A 6000-nucleotide genomic window follows, 5' to 3' on the forward strand; every position below is an offset into this window, starting at 1 on the left:
ATCAGTTCCGAAACGTATTTCTCCGAGTACCTGACTCCGACCGAAGCCAATTTTTAGTGCTGTGATATTTTTGTGAAATTTTTATTTCTATTTGCTTGTTCTACGTACTGACGACATATTATGGCCATTATTTTGACTACACACTATGTGATATGTCCACTTGTATTAAATCGACTTTAAATGAATGAATACCTATTGTAAACGCCGGAAAGTACAGCAAAATCTTAGGGATCCCCGACAACCGAAATACCACCAATAATGAACTGACTATTGCGAATTTATCCCCAACGGTGCTGGCGAATATTTGCGACAGACTCAAAACAAATGATCTAATTTCCCTGTTCAATTACCAATGGCCAATAATCGATAATATGGCAAAAGAAGGTCTGAGCGTGTAAACCTGTAAACCATCATCTGTTGTCGACAGCGACGATAAAAATGACCGAAAACCTCCACAAAATGTGGTTTTATAAAACAAAAAGGATGTTAAAACAAATGAAGTACAAGACATTTTGTATCGAACGAACGTTAGGTTTAGTTGGTAGCTTTAACAAAAGAAGTAGCTGATTTATGATTTTAGACATAAATTGGGGATTCAAACTTTATGTAAATAGATAAGCCGAACAGATGGGTCCTGTTTTAGCATAGTTTTAACTTTTTAATGAACAATTCCCTCACCGGAGACTTAGAAAAATGACCAAACTCAGGAATTTTTCTACATCTTCCGACTCTTGAAACTCGGCGGTGGCCTTACGAATTTTTTCATTGAGAATTTTCATTTTCCGATTCCACTTTCCTGTTTACTTTCAATTTTCTTGGTCTTTTCCCATTTTTCATCATATATCCGTCTGAAACTTTGATCAATTCATCGCTTTCGTTCATCTCCACCATTCGTAACCAGTAAAAAACGATCTTTTCAAAAACAAACATTTACAATAAATAAAAATCATCAACTCCCCAAAATGCAACTAGCGTTTCCCCGTTGAATTTCAATAGAAACCCCTAATTCGCCAGAAGCTTTTCGCATTAATGAACCCAATTTCTGGTAGCTAATACTTTTTAGCTATTTAAGAGAGACATTAGTCAGTTTCCTTTTTTATTGCACTATACTATGTGTAACATGCAAATATGGTCATGATCGTAGTTAATTTATTTAACACAGATACCAAATGTCATGTGGAATGCGTGGAACGCGAGTGCTTGGAGAAACAGCACTGCTACGCAATTGACATCTGATTGTTTTTTTGTTGATTTGTTGGTTTTGTCGAGTGCTTTTCAATTTTAACATTTTCTTTCGCTTTGGTGTACAGTGAACGACATCTCAAATGTCTCACTGTCAAATTTTTCTGAGAATTTTATTGTGTCATTGCAAATTCACAATGACATTCTCTGAAAAAAATGACAGTGAGACATTTGAGATGTCGTTCACTGTAACAAGGACTGAAACAGCTTCTAGTTTTGAGTTAAAATTGTTTCAAAGTCTTCTAAATTTTATAGGTTTGAGATGTGTTCGTATATAATAAGCTCTAATTTGGCCGTTAAATCATGAATTTTGCTTTGTGTTTGAGTGATTTGTTTCCGTACAGAACTCATTCTGTTCTTTTCTTTTTTAAAAGAAAAATTTAATTAATTTGATAATACAGTAGGCAAAGTATCTAAATTAATAATTTTCCATTAATTCGTCACAACTTTTAATTCATAATTCAATTCTGAAAATTCGTCGATCTAAAAGGACACTGCTCGTACGCATTCACATCCGCAATCAACAAACGTCAAACGGTTTTCATTGTCTCATTAGATTTTTTTGTGAAAATGTTTTTTGCCTACCTATTAAACCAGAGCTCTCAATATTTCCGAAATTGTTTCATTTCGAATAAGGAAAGTGCTCTTAAAATCAACAAATCGAAAACAAAAAACAATGTTTTTTATTCTTGGAGTTATTTTCAGAAAAGTTATGCTCCGCAAGTGTCGGATATCGATTTTTTTTAAATAAAACTTAGATTTATTGATCAAAAACAGTTAAAGAACTTATATAAATTGTTCTTCGCTTGTTCGATACTGTTTTTAATTCATTCTCATTTAAAATGTGTTTTGACTAATTATCTACTCGAAAATAAAGAAATATCAGGAATTCCTAATAAGTTGCAGATGTTTTCGATTCAAAAGTTTTTTTTCTCTATTTCAATGGATCTTTATTTTAATATTGAATAATAGAAGGGTTCTGTTAGCCGGGCTCACTGAATATCTTTGAATTTTGACCTAATCTCTTTTTAAGTATCTACAGAAATTCTTATCAAGTCACTTTGGAGGAATTATTTCAGCAACCCCTTCTTAATAAGATTTAAAAAATCCATTAGTCGAAAAGATATATCTGATAAATTTGTTGCACTCTTAGCGCTGGTTTTTGTATTGAACTTCTTGAAATAAGTACGTTACTTCAGTTAATTCATTCTTTATTTGGTTTTTCGTTGCTTTTTTTAGAAAAATACCTTGCAGTGCTGCTTGATAATTTATTAATCCAGTGGGGAATAATATCCCTCACCTATGGCATTATGTAATAAATCTCATATTTCTATCTCCGAAATGCTGCGTAAATGTCGACCATTAACAAATTTGGACAATTGAAAAATATCAGAAAATGTGAGTGTAGAAAATGGCTTGACTACTACACCTCGTAGGCTTATCTCAAATCTTAATAAAATTCTAAGCTCTAACCGTAACTCAACTTTTTTTCGTTAAATATATTCTTTGGTTTTTCTGGCAGAAGGATGTGCTATGTGACAATAAACTAAAGTTGGTTGATTTCTTGGACTATAGCGGTGGTTTGTAAATAAAAGACGTTAGTTTACGCAATATTTCGAGCTTCGGCGTTGCTCTTCATCAGGCTCTTTTGACTACTAATTACATTACTGAAAATCAACAAAAATATGAAGCTAAGACTACTAACTCCTCTCCACATGCATATTACAAATGTTTTGTAGCTTTGACTTTAATTTAGCCAACGGCGAAGAAACAAAATCCAACATGTGTCAATAAACATCAGACGCATCTTCATTGTATTTTCGTTAGTAATTTGAAGGACACCACGAGTGTAATCGAAAATCATTGAAATAGGAATAGCCTGAAACCTGATATGATCTGGATCAGATCTGATAGATTTTGACTTGACCTGATTCGAGTTGAACCTGAAAATACAGACACTGACTCAGCGGCAAAGGAAACTAACAAGAAATATGCAAATGAATCAGGTCAATCCTGGTTATTTCAGGTAAAATTTAAAACATGTCAGGTCAGATCAGGTTTTTGATTTTCATGTCAAAAACCTACCTATTCCGAGGCATAAGTGGTTTGTAGTGTGGCCAAGCTAATTCACTGACCGAAAACAGCATGGTTGCCTCACCTTTTTAAGTACAATCTTCAAAAAAAAACCTTCAAAAGAAATCTTTTCCTATTTGATTTTCCACATAAACTACATAGTTTTCTGAAATTTCGCCTAAATCTTTTGCCGATCCCAAAATGCATTCCAATTTGCTGTAAAGATCTTCGCATCATCGATTAAATACAACAGTCGATTGAATTGACGATTCAAAGTCTTGCGTAGCATAAATTTCCTGAAAATAACTCCAAAAATAAAAACATTGTTTTTAGCCCCGTACGAAGTACGAAGGGGCTTATAGGATTACGGTGCCGTGTGTAATTGATGGAATTCGAAGCAGGCGGTAAGGGCAAAGTGTTTGCCTATGTTCATAGATGACGAATCCGCAATACAAATTTTGTCTGTCCGTCTGTCCGTCTGTCACGTCGATATCTTGAGTATATCAAATCCTATTTCAATTTTTTTTTCCCCCTGAAAGATAGCCAGTGAGGCTAAGTTCGAAGATGGGCGATTTTGGTCGACCCCTCCCGACCTGGGGTCCCATAAGTGCTTTAACGTTTTCCAAAGATTTCTCTGGCCATTTAAAGGCTACACTGGTAAGTGATACATCAAATCAAAGGTATATACAATACCTATCGACGAAAAAAAAAAGTTTATGGAAGTTGGAGAACCGACTCGTGAGTTAGACCCCTTGGTGTGAACTAGGTACAGGGCGGCAAGCCGTTTTTGATTGTAGGTTGGCCAAATTTTAACGGATTTTGATGGATTTTGCTTTATTAGATAGGCATTGACCGTACCAATCAGGGAAAAAAAAGTTTATGAAATTAGGTTGACCGGAGCGTGAGCTAGGTAGTGAGCTCATATCCGGCTACTCGGCCGTACAGTGAAGGTGGTGTTTTTTATTAATATCTCGAGTAAACTTTGACCGAATTTCATGAATTTTTTTTTGTTTGAAAGGTACTAACGAATGTGAAGCAGCCGTACTACTTTCCACCTCCTAACAAAATGGCCGTCCGCCGCCATTTTGAATTTTTGTAAAATCAATATAAATCGGTGAAAATGATATTTACAAAGTCACTGATCAGTGGGAAGTGAATAGTTACGTTTAACTTAAAGGGGGCTGAGCCAATTAAAACTTTTTTTTTATTTTAAATTGCACTTAAAAATTATTTGTTTTTCCCAACCGGTTTCAATAGCTAAGCTATCATCATCAGAGGCTGATAATTGACTAACATGAGAATTACATAGAGCACTGCGCCGTTCAGCTGATGGACAGTTGGCGGGTAAAACGTAGCCGTCACCCTTCGGCGGCCGGCTAGTATGATATTTATGGCGGCTAGCCGGCTCAGCCGGCTGAATAACATAATTAAAATACAGTAGAAGAAAAGTGAATACCGTTAGGTTTACCGTTTACTGATTTAGGACTAGTTTTGGATTTCAAATGATTCCACACAAAATTTGTTTAACCAATAAAGGACTAATATTTCACATTCGGAATTTTTGGTAGGCACGCGATCGCCAGCTGAAATGAAATTAATCTAGGTCCTCTTTTGTTAAACACATTTTGTGTGGAATCATTTGGAATCCACAATGAGTTTCAAATCAAAATACCTGACGATATTCACTTTTGTTCTCCTGTATTGCAATTGCTACAATCGAATCAAATCTCATAGAAGTACGCAAGTCAGAAGTCAGTTACAGAAATATTTGTTTCATATGGATTAGACGAAACCGCTTCCATTCAAAAAAGGAATCAAACATTCAACAAAGGCTTTAGCTGTTTAAGCTGATCTCACTCGTACTACAACTAAAACACGCGCACGATTTACCATTTCACATGTAGTACATTCATGACTTTATTGTACTGCCCTCTACCAGTCGACAGGTGCGTACACAATTTTGTAAGCCAACGAAAAAAAGTGCTGCAAAATTCTCCCAAACTGTGTTAAAACCAAAACTTTCGCAAGTCATCTTCCGCCGCCGATTTTTAACACGGCTGAGGCGGCTGAGAAGGGTATCGGCGGCGGTTCCGGCTGATGTGCTTTTTCGGCGGCGGCCTCGGCGTGGCTGAACGGCGCAGTGCTCTAGAATTACATAACAGCAATGATATTATCTCTTATCTATATCTCATTCTTCATTCGACCGTTCGAGTGAACAGACGTGTTATTAAATCGCTCTGATTAAAAAAAAAAAAAAAAGACAGTTATAAAACATACCGTTAAGTGATGTAATTTAAAAAAATGTTTATAATTACAAAAGACAAGTTTGTTGTTTATACAAACAAAAAGTTACCGTGAAAAAAAAACCTCCGTGTATTTATTCTTTCAATAACATAAAATGTTTTCAAAGAAAGATAAACAAAGCCCGACCGCGGACAATACAAAAACAATCACGATTACGCAAGCAGACTATGACATTCTAGTGCATAATAGTGAATATGCAAAAAAATTGCATAAAGATAACAGTGACCTACAATCGAGTCTTGATGCATGTATTAAACGAATTGCTGAGTTTGAAATCAGTGAAACTGCACAAAGTGCTACAAATGCTGACCTAAAAAAACAACTGGAGAAGTTGAGTGAAAAAATTTCTGCGATGGAAAATTCTTCCAAAAACACAGAACT

The sequence above is a fragment of the Bradysia coprophila genome, unplaced genomic scaffold (assembly GCF_014529535.1).
Source record: "Bradysia coprophila strain Holo2 unplaced genomic scaffold, BU_Bcop_v1 contig_94, whole genome shotgun sequence".
Taxonomy (NCBI): domain Eukaryota; kingdom Metazoa; phylum Arthropoda; class Insecta; order Diptera; family Sciaridae; genus Bradysia; species Bradysia coprophila.